The sequence below is a fragment of the Schistocerca serialis genome, chromosome 1 (assembly GCF_023864345.2).
Source record: "Schistocerca serialis cubense isolate TAMUIC-IGC-003099 chromosome 1, iqSchSeri2.2, whole genome shotgun sequence".
NCBI lineage: Eukaryota > Metazoa > Arthropoda > Insecta > Orthoptera > Acrididae > Schistocerca > Schistocerca serialis.
In genome coordinates this window covers 562828084-562847554 of record NC_064638.1, presented here as the reverse complement: position 1 = coordinate 562847554, position 19471 = coordinate 562828084, and the positions used below count along the sequence as shown (strand labels likewise).

At 43.0% G+C, this 19471-nt stretch overlaps 1 protein-coding gene across 4 annotated transcripts in view; it reads right to left on the bottom strand.

Moving 5' to 3' along the window:
• The window catches only part of LOC126475739 (phosphatidate phosphatase LPIN3), a 302247-nt gene that overhangs the window by 130570 nt on the left and 152206 nt on the right, over positions 1-19471 (bottom strand). For all 4 annotated transcript variants that reach the window (XR_007586763.1, XM_050103489.1, XM_050103491.1 and 1 more), the window contains exon 3: positions 5796-5859. The gene's annotated coding sequence lies outside the window, so the exon portion shown is untranslated. The remainder of the gene's footprint in view (positions 1-5795; positions 5860-19471) is intronic.

The following is a 19471-nucleotide window of genomic DNA, read 5'->3' as shown; positions in this document are numbered from 1 at the left end:
CTAGCTCTTTTCTGTTGCGCCAATGATTTTTTTTTGGAAAACGTCCAAATTTTGAAAATGGCTGAAGTTATCGAACTGATATTTAACACACATTAATTTAGTATTATTCCTGACATGCTAGAAAAGTTTTAGGTCATTTGCTTGATTTTTAAGGTATTGCGCAACATTTATGACGTCAGAGCTAGTTACAGCAGACTGGCTGGCACACAATGGAAACTGATGTGAATTTACTACAGCGTGAGTAGGCTGCTTCCCTACAAGAGCTCATACAAAGTAGAAACTATACTCTCTCAAAAAATGGCTCTGAGCACTATGGGACTCAACTTCTGAGGTCATTAGTCCCCTAGAACTTAGAACTAGTTAAACCTAACTAACCTAAGGACATCACACACATCCATGCCCGAGGCAGGATTCGAACCTGCGACCGTAGCGGTCTCGCGGTTCCAGACTGCAGCGCCTAGAACCGCACGGCCACTTCGGCCGGCAATACTCTCTCAGTTAAGCACATCATAGGTAGTGTATACCAGGGACGTGACAGCACTGGTATCTTTTCCGATGCCGGCCGTGTGGCCGAGGGGTTCTAGGCGCTACAGTCTGGAACCGCGCGACCGCTACGTCGCAGGTTCGAATCCTGCCTCGGGCATGGATGTGTGTGATGTCCTTAGGTTAGTTAGGTTTAAGTAGTTCTAAGTTCTAGGGGACTGATGACCACAGAAGTTAAGTCCCGTAGTGCTCAGAGCCATTTGCCATCTTTTGCGATAAATAAATGCAGTTTTTGAATCGTTCTGTGTTTTATTTTGTAAGAGATTGTGGTTTGTTCTCCTGCTTCAACAAATCTAATATAGGTTACTTCTCTAACTCAGAGAACTCTAATGATTTTTGCTAAAAATTTTCGTGCTACCAACATTAACTGATTTGCAGATCGCCTGTAATGAGCTTCGCGCCATACAGTAAACGCAAAACACATGTGGAAAAACAAAGTAAGCAAAAAATTTTACTCGAATGTGCCGAAATTTTGCACGTCAAGTGTAAATGTGATTCAACCTATGGTTACAAGTTAATCAAGGCAGACTAAAATAACAAAAAATTCACTGAAGGTGCGAGATGAGTTTGGGAAATTAAATAGCTATATTGCAGCAAGAATAAACGTGTAGCTTATAAGCGAAAGTAAACAAGAACGTACTTTTACCGTCTTTGTGTCTTTTTCAGAAAAGACAGAAATATGCCGTCATTAACCTCACATGCATGTCGCGAGAGGAAGGTGTTAAGAGTCACAACATTCACGGACAGCCAGGAATCTCTGTCCATGTCGCAAGATACTTTCTACGGACTCAGGTCTAAATTCTGAGACATGGGAACACTGAGCCACAGCAACCACATTACTTGGTTGAATCAACAGGCGAACTGATACCACAATAATAAACCCTTTGCGCTCATTTTTATAACTGATTACGTGTGTGCAATGTTTTGGTATTTGCCGTGATAATATATTATCAAGAAATGGTGTGATATGTTGAAAATGGGGTATTACCGTAACAAACAAATATAGAAGGATAGCTAGATGAAATAACTGTCTAAATAGCTGTGCAACTAGACGGCAAATAGATGCAATTAAATAAAAGAAAAGTAAGAACTGTGTCGAGCCCGCGCGTCGATAACATACCTAGTTGAATGGGGGCAATCTCCCCTGCCCCCCCCCCCCTTTCCGGACGATGTTGTAACAATAGTGCCACTGCCGCTAACAACGTTAAGTTACCTTGCCGGAGGAGTAAGCTGTTGCAGGAAATGCGCCGGACGGCCAAATACGGAAGCGAGGAGGATCGCAGGGGCAGAGGCAGTGTGGGAGGTGAGGTATCGCCCTTGCTCGCCTCAGGTGCAATAGACAGGGCCCGTTGTGCAAGAGCGGCGGCGACGGCGCGCGGCGGACGGGGGACGGGCTTTCTCGACAGCCGCTCCTTGTCCCACTTGGGAAGGTCGCAGCCAATTGCTGCTTGCCCCAGCCGCGCGCGATTTTGAAACCCGGCGGGTACGCCACCGCCACCAAACCGCAAGGCGCGAGGTCACTCAGTAGGGACGTGCTCAGCCTCATTTACAGCTTTCTTACAGCCTCTTTACACGAGAGACTTTCTTGTTGCAATCGACTATTCGTGGCAAGTTAAGTCTACTGAAGCGCCCCCTGGCATTTTATGCCTGTACGAGTCTCGCCTGTCAGGCGTGGTCGCTATTGTTTACACATCAGTGTTAAAATTTCGCGTGTAGTGAGAGCTGTCGGCTGTGCAGTCTGGCACCTGAACGGTGAAAGTGGGGTTATGAGGGGCGATCCTTTTACGAAAAATTCCAAACGTAGTAACAGAATGTAGGAACAACAAAGATAACAACGTTTATTAATGACTAAAGCAAGAGTGATAGTTGATGTTTTTGACAAAGAGCGTATGGTTAATATTCCACACCTCTGAGAACTGAAAGAAGAGGTACACTGTCGTCCAAACAATTCAAAACATCTACGTTTTGTCCCGAGAAAATACATACTCACAAACATATGCAATGATATGTACGTACAGCCTTATTGGCCTAGAGTCCCGTCTGCGCTATGCGGCCGCCTGGCTGCAAGTTCTTTCATTTGACGCCACTTCGGCGTCTTGCGCGTAAATGATGATGACCACGCGCACACCACACCCTGTCTCGAGTGGAATAAAGTCCCCGACTAGGCCGCGATCGAACCCTGAATACCGTGATCGAGAGTCAGTAACGCTAACCACAAGACCACAAGCTGCTGGCCTTACAAATTTATCAAATAATACTTACAAGGCAGTAAAGAGCGCCATCTTACTTTATCCTTAGTATCTGGTTTTCTTTGTAGGTGCGAAAAAACATGGAAAATTATTTTTGTCGTTAAATGTATCCAACTTTTCACTGCTGAAAAAATTTTCATTGAAATTAGTTATCTACTTAAGTTCTCATTTCTATACAGTGTAGACTTAGTCCTTGTTCACGCATTTGATACGTAAACAAATGTTTCCCTTGCAGATATTCCGTATCTCTTGTGAAATGACGATAGTAGGAAAAACAGGTCAATGTGCAGCCTTTACAATGTGTCGCCTGAACAAAGCAAACAACGACATATATATTATCAAGAAAGAAGAGGCTGTCTCGGTTGCAAATAAAGATTAAGAAGAAACAAAAGTACGAAATCCATTACTATACTAGGACTGAGTGCGACGAGATAGGTCAACTTTCGATTTTTGTAAACGACTATACACTCTCCTGTTTCTGCGCATGCGCTGTCTCCGGCGTACTCACAATCTTATAAATCCATACTAGGTACAGTGAATTGATCACTGACGTCACTGACCCACTTGTGACGTGGTTGGTGGTTAATTTACACGCAAGCTCGAGGCAAACACCCACAACGAGTATTCGATTCTGACCAGAAAGTCGCTCGTGTAATATGTATTACACCATAATGTTGCAGGCCGTACTATTAATGCTAACAAGCCAAGTGAAGACTCGAAGAAATGTGACGAAATTTGCTTCCGAGATGTACAAGTATTATCTGCAGATACTTTGTACAGTGCAGAAGGAAAGAGACAACGCAGTGGCGAGGAATTTGCATATTTACTCCAGAATGGCAGAGGTAGAAAGTATATAAAATGTATACTGGAATTAGTAAGAAAATCTCTCCTGGGAAACAGGGATATGCTAAAGTCGAAAATAAATTTAAGTTATTGAAAGCCTTTCCTGGCAGTGAATGTTCGGAGTGTAGCTTCATAAGGAAGTGAAAAGAGGACGATAATTATTAAAGACAAGAAAACAATAAAGTATTTTGAAATGTGGTGTTAGATAAGAATGTTGAAGATTTAGAGTTGTAGAACTACCGCAGGCTACCTTAGACTATCTTAAGTCAGCGTAGACTACGGTAGCTTTCCTAGTAGCTTTGGTCAGATAAGGTGGGAACCGCTTTACCCGTACGTTAGATGTGCTGCATATATATTGGGCGTTACATGATTTCGATAGCTTTGTTTGCATATGTGATTCGTGTTTTACTAGATTACCCTAGTAATCGGAGGTAGTGAACCGTCTAGAAACTGATTGAGGATATATAACTAGTCACATAACGTACAGAACATTTTTGTTATCCTTTTGTCTGTTACTTAAAAGCAAACAATGTTTATAGCAAGATTGAATCTGTCAATATTTCATTCAGGTTTTATTCGAAAGGTGTTGATTTGTTACGTAAGACAGGGGGATCACGTAAAAATAATAAAATACAGGTTTATCATAAAGCGCCAGGAAACTCAATTTTCTCAAGAAAAGGTAAAATTAAAGAAAACTCCAAACAAAAACACATCAATCACCGTCTCAATACGTCGGCGAGCTTATATAAAACATATTTCTGTTACTGCTAAACAACTTTCGCATTTATCAATAATAATAGAAAAAAATTTTGCCTTTAATCGTGATGAAGAACTTTATATTGAGTGCAAAATAATAATAATTACACAGTTTTTTGTTTGTGCATGTAAACTGTACTTTCATCAAATGTAATTGCTTTCGTTACATAGAAGACTATAAGAAGTCGGCTGAAATGGATATAGGTTTAGTAGTTATGCAGAGGCGGAGAGAACTGCACAAGTTACGCTACTGTGGAGAGCTGCATCCTATCACTTTTCGGAGCGATGACTTCAACAAAAACACTACGGAAAGGAAGGAAAACACTTTTCTGGCTGCTTCGGTGGCCTTAGAGTGTAATGTCAGTGCTTCGTCAAAATGAGGTCACAGGTTCTATTTCCTCCTGGCGAATGATTATGGCTTTTAAATGTGCTATTACAGCATGCGCCCACTGTAATGATAAAATTGAATGATATACCTGAGCACATGCGTATGTGTGCATATCAACGAAAGAGAAGCAAGTAGATGGTAAAACGCACTAAAATACAATCGTCAGTAATTGGCTACAGTACTGGAGAGAGACAACAGCGGATGGAGTAAGTAGTTCTCCGTCCTTTTAAATGGAAACGGAGGACCTTGGCCGATTTTAGGCAGCCAGTGAATGTTTTAATGCAGTGAGTGATAAGGAACGATACGTCACTAATTTCGCATACCAATTGTATGTATGTATAGCGGCATGCCCTGCTTCTAGAAAGCAGCCACGGCGATCCACTTCTGCTCCTTTGCAGTTACGTATGTTATTGACGTGATGAGATAACTTCTGCTTTAATTATTCGGCATGTATGAGGAGGCATCGAGTGATATTGAGAATTCCGGGTCGGAATAGCATAATGGTAACGCGAATGTTTGCGAAAGGCAAGAGATTAAGATTCATGTCCTGGCCATAGCAAAAATTTTGATTTCATATAGGCACTGGCCATTACCCAAACTTCAGTAGATTTGCTTTCCATTTTGCGTGATCTTTGTGGGTGACAGGCTTATGTGTAAAATTATGTGAAAATCTAAAACAATGTATGAGTAAAGAAGCAACGTACCGTCAGATAAATATGAGGTTTTTTGCACTGTAAGCCTTCATCCCATGTCTCTAATTTGTTGACTAGAATAATAAACGTTGTGTAGAAAACAGTAAGTGTTATCATTTCGGTAACACCAGAAACTCTCCTTTTTGTATATCTGTTCAGACAGAAGCATGTATATCCTGGAGGTAACTACGACACTGGCCGCTGAAATACTTGTAGCAGTTGGATATTTCCAGTAGACTGCGTTCTATAGAAATCTTCGTGGACTAGCAGCGTCTTGCACAACAAATATAAAATAATTAAGGATGTTTGTTCAAAATTACTCACCTCCCTTGGGCGAGGATGCGATCCGCTCGACCGATATGGCGCTGCAGATCAACACACTGGTAACCTATAACAGAAAAGATGTATAAGATACAAGAAAAAAAGAGGGATGAAAAGAGATATCTAACATGTTAGAAATCAACCAGAACTACGTTTATAGAAATTTCTCTTGCATTTACATTAAGCAAGAGTGGCCCTAGTGTACAAGATACTTCAAAACTTGTGTCATTATCTTCTGCGGTTCGCTACGTACAATATGTCACATTTCATTTATTTATTCTGATGACAAAACTTAGCCAAATGCTATCCACGCTTTTCCGTTGTTATACAGGTAACTAGTGATAATTTACATGACGGAAACTTGTAGCAAATAAAAACTTTTTATTTAAGCAGCTGCTTATCTCTGTAATAATTACGTTCTCTAAGTATTTACAATGTCTGGGGCACCACCTACATGAAATTTACTGCATAAAAGACAATGTTACAGGGCAGGAACAGGTGGCTCTCTTCTGTAGCAGAGTGTTTGCAACCCAACACGACACCAGCCAGTCCAGTTGTTGTAGAAGCCACTCTCGCCTTCATTCACACTCTCCGGACACGCGCCAACGCCATACTGTATAGTGTACTGCTGAGGGGTGCGGCTGTTTGCGCTCTGTGGCCTTGTGGCGCCAGGACAGAAAGCGATAAACTCCACGAGCACATGGCTGTAGCCTTTCAACGCACTCGCCTTGGTGCCGTGTCCGTGTACAAAACGTTTCCCCTTGAATCGCGGATGCCCTCTTTTTGGTAGCAGCTGTCGCCATCAACGCTTCGGCGATTAGAGCAAGGTTTACTTGACGTGACGTCAGTAAGAACTCTCTCCTTTTGGTCTGTCTTAAGACAACGCACACAAACTGACAAGAGGGAGGCGTCGCCAGTCGCTATTGTAATTATAACGTCACATACGATTTTCGTCACAATACAACAACGGGTCCGAGAAACTGGTACGCTCGCAGCTAGGAGGGTTGACTCTAGTGCTCCACGGACGCGCCACACTCCCGACTTTGAAGAGGGCGTCCTTCGTCATGTAGAAGATAACCCTCCGGCAAGTCCTCGAAACATTGCAGAGTGCACAGTTCTTAGCTCATTGTCTCCGCTGTGTACGAACCGTGAAGCGGGCGTATTCTATATCCCGATGGTATATTTTCGGACATGGACTGCACTTCCGGACTTGGGTTCCTTTTCACGACTTTATCTACTGCGTCACTCGACGACCACAAGAAGCCTTTAATAGGAATTGTGAAACACCCAGTACAAAACTACACTCCAGACAAAGAATTGTTGAATCTTTCTTTGTTCTCTCAGATTTATTTTTCTGTTAACAACCGTTTCATCTTTTCAAGAGCGCTTTTACCGATGAATACTTCATTTTTTATTTTCTCCTCACAGCTTTCATTTACCATCATCAAAATTTCTCAGTGCCTTCATTTACCACCATCACACTTCCTCAATACTTCCTCCTTTCAGGTCTTCCCTTACATATTTTGATGGAACCGTCATCTTTTCTGATTTTCATTACTTCGGCCTTTTCTACATTTATCTTCATTCCCTATGCTTTTCCCATTTTTGTGATACTCTGTATGATACAACGTAGCACTTCCTGTGATGTTACCTACACAGCTTGATCATTTATGTATTTAATTGTCTATATGCTTTCTCTTCATATTATTATGTCTCTTCGTTTTGTAGTGCTTTATATAAACATTGAAAAGCAAACAAAATCCTTGACTAACATTTCTTCCAACACCCGTCTCGGCCGTTTCCTCATCCCCAATTCTCACTACCACTTTTCATCTTATTTACCTATTTCCGTGCTTCCACTCTACGCAAAATGTTTCAGTATCTTCAGAAATACCGTTCATTACCTCCGTTAAACTCCTCTTCCCGACCAACAAACAAATTTACATATTCCTATTATTTTCTAGTATTCTTCGTCAAATGACATCTCGTTTTCCTCCTCCTTCCCTGAATCCATACTGATACTATCCCATGATTTCCTGTGCTCTTAATTCAAATCTCTTCAGTACTGACAGATACACAACCTTTGTAATATGACATATATTATAACATGATGTTTTTGATAGCTCTTGGCTGCAGCCAGTAGTAAGAAGATGGTGAAATGACACAAAATATAGAGCATTTAATGAATTTTTCACTGCGTCCTTTGCTGGCATCTTTCATTTCTTTCTATCTTGCAGTAATCTCTTCTTCTCAACTCTAGAAACGTACTACACTCATTATTTTTCTTGCGTTTGACTGTCTATATGATTTAGCCACCCAGATCATCCGACATGAATCCCATTGAACATTTATGGGACATAATCGCGGTTCGTGCAGAGAATCCAGCACCGGCAAGTCTTCCGCAGTTATGGACCGCTGTAGAGGCAGCACGGTTCAATATTTCTTCAGGGGCCCTCCAACGACTTGTTGAGTCCAAGCCATGTCCAGTTGCTGCACTACGCCGGGAAAAAGGAGATTCGACACGGTATCAGACGTATCCCCCAAGTTGCGTCACCTCTGTGCAGATCAGTTTATCGTAATCGATCTCTGATTTATGAAAGACGCGGCGAAGTGATCAGAATTACATCATACACTGTTCAAGTAATGTGAGTGCTATCATTTTTTAAGTGTGGTCATTTATTCTTCATTCTACCCACTGACATAGGTGGAGTAAAGTTGAGACACACTGTCCACATTACCAATGATGGCAGTTCAAATCTCCATCCGGTCATACAAATTTTTATTTTTTTACTTTTTCTAAATCGCTTAAGGCAAATGCTGGGATGACTCCCTTAGAAAGCACGTGATCGAGCTCATTACCCATCTTTCTGAGTCCGAGCTCGCGCTCCGTCTCGCCGTCGACCGGATGTTAAACCCTCATCGTCTTTCTCAACTTTGACTCTCCTGTATTTGAATATCATTAGCACCTTACTCGCGAGGTGCTCCGATTTTCGCAGACAATAGCGTAGTTGTGGTCAGCGCCCAATGCTCCGGCCGTGGTGTTTGTTGCTATCAGAAAGGATGCCGTACGAAGTGCAGCTCGGGGTCCGGTAGTGATGGCCCCTTGACACTCGCCGGGCAACCAGCTGGGCGGCTGCAGGCATTGCGCAATGGCACGCGGAGGCAGCTTTCTAAGCCACCAGGGACTGCCGCTGCCGGAGTCGCCTCTCCGCCACACACTCGGCTCAGAGCTGAAGGGGGCCTCCAGACGGGATCGCACGCTACGCTCGGGCACCCTTCCGCGTTCTCTCGCCGGCGCCTGGCAGCTAATGCCTTGCGTTTTGTCCGTACAACAAACTTGTGCTGATGAGAAACTGGACGTGTTGACGAGACACTTCTCAGGGCGCCTCTTTGAGTGGATTTAGATGTGCATTACAGGTGACAATAGATGATGATGACGGTGATGATGGTAGATTCAGGACGTTCAGCAGCATGGCAATCAGACTCCTTACTGGATATCGACATACAAGGTGATTCAAAATGAAAGTACAGATTTCAGTTATTTACTACAGATAAACTATGAAAGATAGAAAGACATTGCGCATCTCACTGGATAGAGGAAGTCTTACGTTTGCACTGTAAGTAGGCTGTTTAGGTTTTTTTATTGGTAACGCCACCTCTGTATGAAAATCACTGGCTGTGCTGTGTGCAGTCTGTGGCTGCTTTGCATTGTTGTAATACTCGCCATTGTAGTGTTAGGCAGCTGGCTGTGAACAGCGCGTAGCGTTGCGCAGTTGGAGGTGAGCCGCCAGCAGTGGTGGATGTGGGGAGAGAGATGGCGGAGTTTTGAAATTTGTCATGAACTGCTATATTTATATATGATGATATCAAGGTAAATACATTGTTTGTTCTCTATTAATATCTTTCATTTGCTAACTATCCCTATCAGTAGTTAGTGCCTTCCATAGTTTGAATCTTTTATTTAGCTGGCAGTAGTGGCGCTCGCTGTATTGCAGTAGCTTGAGCAGCGAAGATTTTTGTGAGGTAAGTGATTTGTGAAAGGTATAGTTTAATGTTAGTCAGGGCCATTCTTTTGTAGGGAATTTTGAAAGTCAGATTGCGTTGCGCTAACAAAATATTGTGTGTCAGTTTAAGCACAGTCATGTATAATTGTTCAAAGGGGACGTTTCATATAGATAGGACTTTTTGGGAATAATGATGAACAAAGGGAGATCTCCATGCAAAATACTGCAGTAAAACAAACCCTGTCCTTTCCCTTTTGTGTTATCCCACTATATGTTTGTGTACCCTTGTGTATTTGTTTTCTTCCTGTCTCTGTGTACTGTTTCATAGAACTTTTTTCTCTTCTAATACTAAGTTACATTCACTATGATGAGGAATACTGTTATCCTCAAATACAATTGGCATTAATAATGTGTTATTTACTTTGTAAAGATGTTTAGACATTATGTATTCTGTTTTGTGTTAATGCTCATGTGTGAAGTTGATGTTTCAAAAGTTATTGTGATCTTTTATTTATGTATGTACTCATGTCATAATTCCACTGATGTATATGTTAGTTCGATTCTTTTGTAAAGCCTGTACTACAAATGTTATCTGTATTGTTATGTTTTTAATGATGTATTTTGTACCTTTGTTATGGTATTCTTATGTTATAAAATTGTAATTGTCACCAGTTCATGATATTATTAACTTGTTAGTTACATTTCACTGCACACGTTTCTGTTGGTCATAGTATATGGACAATATGTGAGAAGTTGGGACTGTTAGTGTTTGCACGTGTGTTACTAATTCAGCAAGGGACTGGATAACAGCATTGCTGGTTCTAAGGACAATTCCAAAAACTTTGTGAGTGCACAAGTGGTGGTTTATGGACTTGCTATATTCTCCGCAAGACTCTTCGATGGTGAATGTGCACCTGCACAATCGCAACAGATGGCTGCTGGTCATCTCTACAAGGACTACAGTGGGTCTGCACCTCTGGTGGCCCACCAATACCATTATCTCTACAAGGACTACAGTGGGTCTACATCTTTGATGATCCATCAATACCATTATTTCTACAAGGACTGCAGTGGGTCTGCACCTCTGGTGGCCCACCAATACCGTAATCTCTACCAGGACTACAGTGGGTCTGCTCTGTGATGACCTACCTACCAATACTCTTCAAAATTTCGACTGACTGTGCTGTGGGTTTGCTCTGTTGTGGCCCATTACCTGTCTGCATGTCGAGAGTCAGCACTGTCTTTCCGTTGGAAGGACAACACTACTTCTTCAAGACTGCATGGAAATCCACTACTTCCGTGTGCATTTTCTTCTACTGCTCAGACTTTGAGAAAAACACTACTATTTTACCGTAATGAACGATCAGGACTGTCTTTATGGACTGTGAGAAAATTTAAGCTTTTGACCAACATTGTATCAATAAGTGTGTGCATTTGATTTCTTTGTAATTGTAATTATGAAAATTTTTTTTCAAATCTGTATTGGACACTGCCCAATCCAATTTGTAAAATTTTTTGTGGGGAGCATGGGGGGCTATGTAAGTAGGCTGTTTAGGTTTTTTTATTGGTAACGCCACCTCTGTATGAAAATCACTGGCTGTGCTGTGTGCAGTCTGTGGCTGCTTTGCATTGTTGTAATACTCGCCATGGTAGTGTTAGGCAGCTGGCTGTGAACAGCGCGTAGCGTTGCGCAGTTGGAGGTGAGCCGCCAGCAGTGGTGGATGTGGGGAGAGAGATGGCGGAGTTTTGAAATTTGTCATGAACTGCTATATTTATATATGATGATATCAAGGTAAATACATTGTTTGTTCTCTATTAATATCTTTCATTTGCTAACTATCCCTATCAGTAGTTAGTGCCTTCCATAGTTTGAATCTTTTATTTAGCTGGCAGTAGTGGCGCTCGCTGTATTGCAGTAGCTTGAGCAGCGAAGATTTTTGTGAGGTAAGTGATTTGTGAAAGGTATAGTTTAATGTTAGTCAGGGCCATTCTTTTGTAGGGAATTTTGAAAGTCAGATTGCGTTGCGCTAACAAAATATTGTGTGTCAGTTTAAGCACAGTCATGTATAATTGTTCAAAGGGGACGTTTCAGCACAAACACTGTATCATACACTCAATGTGAGCACCATGCGTTGTTCGAGAATCATCGAAACGGTAGTTCATTTCATTCCACACACGAATTAAGAGGTCCCTGTTTATTGAATCGACAGCTTCAACAGTTTGATTTCTCAGTTCTTTAAGAGTGGTTGCCACAGATAGGACAAAGCTGTGTTTTTTATGCATCCCACGGAAAAAAACCCAAAAAGCAATGAATAAGATCTTGTTTCCAACACTACGGGATGGTGTTGTTGACATAACGCCGCACCTCAAGTTGAAAGTGAGTCGTGGTGCCGTCACGGATAAAGATGAAATCATTGAAATCTTCCTGAAGTTGAGGAAACAACCAATTTTGCAGCATGACCAGGTATGACACTCGTGTCACAGTCTCCTCCGCAAAAAGAAATGCCCATTAACTTTGTGAACACAAACGGTACAAAGGACGTTCAGTTTCAGTGAGTCTCTTCCATGTTCGACGACAATGCCAGGATTCTGTGTCCCCAGAATTGTAAGATTAACTTACCCGACAGATGAATCGTCAATTCGTCCAAAAAGATGAGTCGTTCGGAAAAAGTGTCCTCTGTCATATCCTGGAGGATTGAAATGCAAAATTCGTTTCTTCTGTTACGGCCGACGGGACTCAATTGCTGCAGTATCTGCAACTTGTGAGCCGTCATATGCAGGCATCGTTTCAGAACACGCCACACCGCTGTTTGAAGAAGTTGAAGTTCCAGGCCTGCCCGTCTTGTTGAGTTCCGACGGCTCCGTGTGAATGCAGCTCGGATTTTCATCAGACGTACGTGGCCGACTAGTGCCCTTCCCCTCGTATATGCAACCAACTTCCAAGAACTCTGTATTCCATTCACAAATATGCTCCTGCAGAGGCGACTTCTTGCTGAATCGTCAGCTGAATTCAAGTTGCACTTTAACAATGGATTGACTTCGCGCATATTCTAACACACAAAATGATTTCTCTTGTTGTGTTGTCGCCATGTTGCTACAAACAAACAACAGCGCAGCTGTGTCATAACTTCGAACGTTCCTCTGTGCAGTGACATGCGGAATGTGCTCCTACGTTTTACAGTTTCTACAGTAAACAATTGAAATACGTTCTTTCTTAAGACTCACCCGGTAGACATCTCTCATGTCTTGAATGCTGCCTGTTGTCGTAAGTGAATTTGCTGCGACGATTACCCAGGAATACATACGAGGGGAAGTCCTAACATTTTAATTACCTCTTCGAAAGAAGAAAAAAAATGCTGTGACTATAAAACTTGGTGTTAGTCATTCACCACATATTCATCTTTCAATGTGGGACATTTTTCACAATTATGGATCTCTTGGCGGAGACCTAGATTGTAGAAGTCTGCATTCTGGCTGCTCAGGAAATGTTCCATCTCAAAAGGCTCCTTGTTGTCAGTTTAGAAATGCCTGTCACGCAATGGTTTCTTGATCCGGGATAAAGAGGTAAAAGTCACTGTGTGCCACGTCAGGAGAACACAAAGGAGAAGAGAGGGGCGGGGGAAATTTGATAGCCAAAAGAAGCAGCATGTGTGGCTGTGTCCTGTGCAGAATGAGCTGGGAAATAGCAATGGAGCGAAAACATCCCCTTGAACAGCTTCCCACTACACTTCGTCTTGACAGCTCCCCTCGTAGATTTGTTGGTATACTCTTGTGACGGTTTGCCCCTTGTAAGCGTAATGTCAGCACTACGGCAGTCCCAATGAACTCCACTGCTTGCTTTGCTCCCTTGTCTCGAGATCGCAGTGATACATACAGCACTCGTCCATGGCGATTAGATGGCTAAAGAAATCACCTGGATTGGCCTGACACAGCTGCAACTCTTCCGCTGCGTTTCGGTTCAGCGGCTTTGATCGATGGGATATGATATGGCACCCATAGAAAATGGCCTTGTCTTGTGAATTCGAAATGTAACACGGGAAAGTTACAAGACAAGGGGTGTTGGTCGCCTAAGTGCAACAACAGTCAGACTTCGGAGGGCCTTTACATAAAATGTAGGAGGCTCTTAAACGCATCGATATTGGTCAGAGGGGCCAGCGTCTATAGCGATAACACTATAAGCTGTAAAAACAAGAGCGATATAATTGCAGACAAGGAGGGAGGGGAAGAGAGGGATAAAGGGAGAGTGTCTTTGGAAGGGGCATTTATACATCAAGAAGAGCCCATAGGACGACTGACAATTTATTTAATGATAGATGCCTCTCTCTCTCCACTCAGCCTCCGACGAATAGTGGACAGTCAGAGCCATTGCGACGATGACGACACTTCGACAACATGCCATGTCAGGGACTGGCGGGGACGAAGAGGAAAACTGAATAAAACTCGGAAATAGGATGTTTCGAGAGATATATTGCAGTCAGAGTTGGAAGTTGGTAGTAGTATCAGTAGGGGCACCCGAAGAGAATAGCCAGGCTAGGCTAAAAGCAGTTATATGCTATTATGTAAATGCGTACTGTCTGATTTTTCGGACATGTCCTGCGCATATGTGGTGCTGGGCGGGTATGTGGATCGGCAGGGAGGCGTGCTGAGTTAGTCTTTTCCTTTCCCCTTCCCTCCACCTTAAATTTACATAATAGAGTTATCTGAAGTAGTCAAAGTGCAACTGATGAAATCCTAGTCGCAGAGCTATGGACTTCCTCGTGTCGCGTCGTGGATGTGGGCTCAGTTAGCATGACAGTTTCATTTTAAGTAGGAAGAACGGTGATTGTAATTGTTTCGGAGTGAAGGCTTGGTCTTTTCGTGGATACATTTCCTTTAGAGTAAGTATATCACGAGTTGACACTGTTTTATGAATGAAGTCAGAAGTGTAAAATAGAGTTTTTTGTCATTTCATTACTTACTCTAAGCCTTACCTTCTGTGATAAGGGCATTTTAACAACATAGTGAGCTCAAGACACCCTCTCAATTAGCCCAACCGACTACTTTTCTTTTCCTTGAACCCTGTCGCCCGACCCTTGAGATGCAACAGTGAGCCGTCGTAGACACCGGAGGGTGGCAATTTTTGTCATATTCAAAATGTTGTGCAATTGAACAACGACTACTTCTCCACTTTTTCCACAGTTGTCTCAGTTGTCTAAGAGCACTGGGGCCTCCACCCCTCTTCTAATTCCCGGCTCTTCGCAGACAGATGGTCCGCCACTTCGTTTATCATAATTGTGATTTGTTTGACCACACTGGAAGTGCCTGGACCAGCTAACAATTGTCTCATATGACCTCACCAGTTTGGTCCCATAGGAACTTACCACAAATTAAAAAAAAATTGTTACTATACACTCGCATTAGCTCGGCATGGACTGTTGTTCCCCCCAAATGCAGAAAACAAATTAGCGCAAGATACTACGCTTGATCAGTGGGCTGTGCTATTTTGTTTCGGTCCCCTTACCGTCGAGGTACGGTACTCTGGCGAGTGGATTTCAGCGTGTACGAGGACTAAACTAAAACAAAAAAATTGTTGTGGAACTTTATTTTTTTTTAGAGGTGACAGTTAAAACTTCATGACTAGCCCTCGTACATCCAAATATGGCCCATCGTATTGTTTTCTTCAGCATGTCGGGCAGCTTTGGTTCTAACTGATGAGCGTTATACAGAAGGTAAATCACTGACAAATAACAATACTCGCGCTGTACGTGGCAGGTACTGCATCATAACAATTCACGGGAATCGTTAAAAGGAATTTTAATCAACAATTTAAAATAGGGTCTGTACCTATCGTATGTAAGGCAGTGCACACAACAATCATTTCTCTGACCGTAGCCTAGTACTGACACATTTTAGCACACTGCAAGACTAATACCCAAGGCCTAAGCATAAATAAATGGTTAGAAAAAGCAAGAAGGTGTGGCAAGAATGGGATCACTTGTGAAAAACTGAACTCCCGACACTGGTTCTTTCTTGGATTGGTTGCACGTTCTGAAGAGGAAGCTGTAGCATCTGGCACTGCGGCAGCCGCGACGGCGCTGAAATACGAATAACCTCGAAAAGCGGGTGGTGAAATTAATAGTACACAAAATATGCCTTAATGTGACGCGGATTGCTTGATTTCATCGGCTCTCCAACACTTGCTAACCATGTATATCGAATCACATACAAAGATGCAAGCCTTATGCTAACGGCTGTTCGTCCAACTCTAATGGTACACCCTTTGTATCCTGTATAGGACGACTCGTCTCTGCCACGACCTGATCCGAAAGAAGCGTATGCACTCGGTAAGAATGAGTTGAAGTACACTTACAGTTTTATCAGCTTGATTTGAGAAAAATAGGAGACTACCTAACGCTGCATGTTAACAATTCTCTAGTGACGATAGCATCTGCGCCTACAGCCACTCCCTGGAACAGGGAGGGACAATTGGAAAGGCATTCAGTTGTTGGTGGTGTGTTGGGGCTTATGGGCGCTCAACATCGAGGTTATCAGCGCCCTGACACACATTAAAAGGAACGAATGGGGACAGACCTAAGAAAACTAAAGCACACACTCAAAGAAAGCAGGAAAAGAAGGAAAATGCTACATAAGAAAGTACAACCTAAGGAAAGGGGAAACATAGCAACAAGAATGTCACAGGAAATTGTTATTGGCTGGCACTTACATAAAATATGGGTGAGCTTGTCACACAGTGAGTAAATTAAAATCCTCTCTCTAAAATCTTTGTAAAAACATTTGACAAGGCACAGAACTTTAAAACTTTAACCACATTCGTCCGAGTGTTGCCTAAAAGAGACGGCAGGTCCGCTGGCAAGTCAGCCGCGACCCGCTGGTCAGAAAATAAAACGCAATCCAATAAAACGTGGCGCACAGTGACCTGGACGCCACAAGCACCACACATTGGAGGGTCCTCTCGCCGGAGCAGGAAGCCATGCGTCATAGGGCTGTGGCCTATTCGAAGCCGAGTGAGGAGAATCTCGTCCCGTCGATGGGGCTGAAAGGAAGTACACCACACACGCGTTGTGGGCTTGACTATACGGAGCTTATTGTCAGTCACTTCCAGCCACTCATCCTCCCACCGACGCTTGACCCGTGAGCTCAACTGCGAGGTGAGTACGTGCAAGGGGATAGCACACTGAGATACTTGTGGGGCGAGACACGCCTCCTTGGCTGCAAGATCTGCCCTTTCATTCCCAGCAATGCCAACATGCCCCGGAACCCAGCAGAAAGCTACAACCTTCCCCAGTCGCTGTAGTCGGAGGAGGGCATCCTGGATGGTCTGGACAATTTTGTCTGCCGGATACAAACGTTGCAATGAGTGAAGGGCACTGAGTGAATCGGAACAGACAAGAAATTTAGGAGAGGAAGAATGTCTCATGTGCTCCAGTGCCCGCAAGATCGCAAACAATTCTGCATCAAAGACAGTAAAAGTCTGAGGCAGTCGGACCTTGAGGACACGATATGGAAAAACAACTGAGCAACCAACAGAATCCCCTTGTTTCGACCCATCCGTAAAAACAGCTACACAGTCGTGGTGCTCAGATAAAATGGCAGAAAATGCTGCATTAAAAACGGTGGCAGGAGTGCAATCTCTCTTGTACTGCAATAAATCTAAAATCACTCCGGGCCTCTTCAGTAACCAGGGTGGCGGGCGGTTAAAACCTTGGATTTGGGGTTGTACGGACTCCACACCGAGGGACTCTAGTACACGTTGCACACGGATCCGTGGTGGAGGAGAGTTTTTAAAGAAGTGATTGCTTTCGAATTGCACAACGATTACTTCTCATTAGCGGCCATCTTATGGACTAATTTAAAAATTCTCAGCTAATGCTATCAAGCCGAATCTTTGGGCACACTGACTCCTGTATCCGGCGAGGTTATTGAAGCTCTCCTTGCTCATTCCAACGTAATTAAACACATAAAATTCGAGCATGAAGTTATACTGTCTCGTAACTAATTAGTACATCCAAAATTAAATTACATGTCTACCTTCCTTTAACTATCATTGATTACTGGATCGATTATATGCGGGAAGCACTCTATATCTGAGGTCCTTCAAGGCTGTGATTCCTTTCCAGGATGCTGCAGTTTGTCTACAGAAGAGCTTCAGTACAGAAAAATCATAAGAGTATTTTTCAAATGAATGATAGTCACGTCACGTCGAACTAACAAGGGATGTTGGACATGGGCAAAGCAGAGCGGCGCGAATGGCCAAGAGAGTGTAACAGATATATTAAAAATTTTCCTGATTAACCGACATTCTACGTACATTTCTCAAGAAACTGCTTAGAAAACTGTTCTTCAGGGCAGCAACTACGAATATTCTTCGAACCCTATCTGCCTATCATGTAAAGGCCGTGCAGAATAAATTAAATAAATAACACCTCGCAACACTAAACCGGGCAGACAGTTTCTTCCCACACTCCCTCTATGAATGGAACGGGAAGTAACCTTAATATATGGTGCAATAAAAAGTACCCTCTGACCCGCAGTTATCACTGATTCGCAGAACAGAGATGATATTGTTAACTCTTGCGATGTTCTTCCGATGTTTTTGGAATGGATAAAAGACTTTATCAGAGACCACCGATCGTGAACGTGAGCGAACAAGCGCAACCTTATACGTCTGACATTCGAAGTATTGTTGGCACGAGGCTGTGCCATGAATCTAATGTCTAACATTGATTCAGTAGATTCTGATAAGCCTTCCTACAATGTTCAAATGGTTCAAATGGCTCTGAGCACTATGGGACTTAATATCTGAGGTCATCAGTCCCCTAGAACTTAGAACTACTTAAATCTAACTAACCTAAGGACATCACACACATCCATGCCCGAGGCAGGATTCGAACCTGCGACCGTAGCAGTCGCGCGGTTCCGAACTGCAGCGCCTAGAACCGCGTGGCCACCGCGGTCGGCCCTACAACGTTCTTTCAACGAATTACCTCTGAGGTGAAAGAGAATTTGAGGAAGACTTAGCATAAAGCGCGTGCCTGGAAATCGTGAGGTTGTTGGATAGAATCCCGATCGGACCACGGAAATTTTCAGTCTGCCTTTTATCCAACTTTCTCCTCTCTACGATGTGAGTAACCGCCAGGAACGATAAATAGATCGGATTTGGCGTTACACTGCAGGTTCCCTTTCTCCGGATGGATAACAGGGGTAGGTTAGGGACACCCAAGTCGCCGAAATGGCGTCCAGTCGAAAGACTTGCACTCGACCGTTGACCCACAAGTAATTATTACCTCAAGGGTGTATCCAAACCGACTCGTAGAGAAACTTTGAGTAGTTTAGGGACGTGAGAAGGGAACAAGTACCTTTTTATCGTCCTTAGATAACGATATATGCACAGTACGCTCCAACAATTAGGGCGAATATTATACAGAGGGTAGCGTGACTATACTGACTCTTTTAAGACAGGGAATCGATGGTCGGAAAATACATATTACAGGTAGTACGAGTTCTTGAGTGGGCAATGTATGTGAGACACGTGTTTGTAAATTTCTTCTGTTTCATAACAATCAGTTGCCTGCCTCATCGATGTTTCAGTCGCTGCCTTCAAAAACAATGTACATACAGTACAATCATCTTGATGTCTCCTGCAGATCGGTTCAAATGGCTCTGAGCACTATGGTA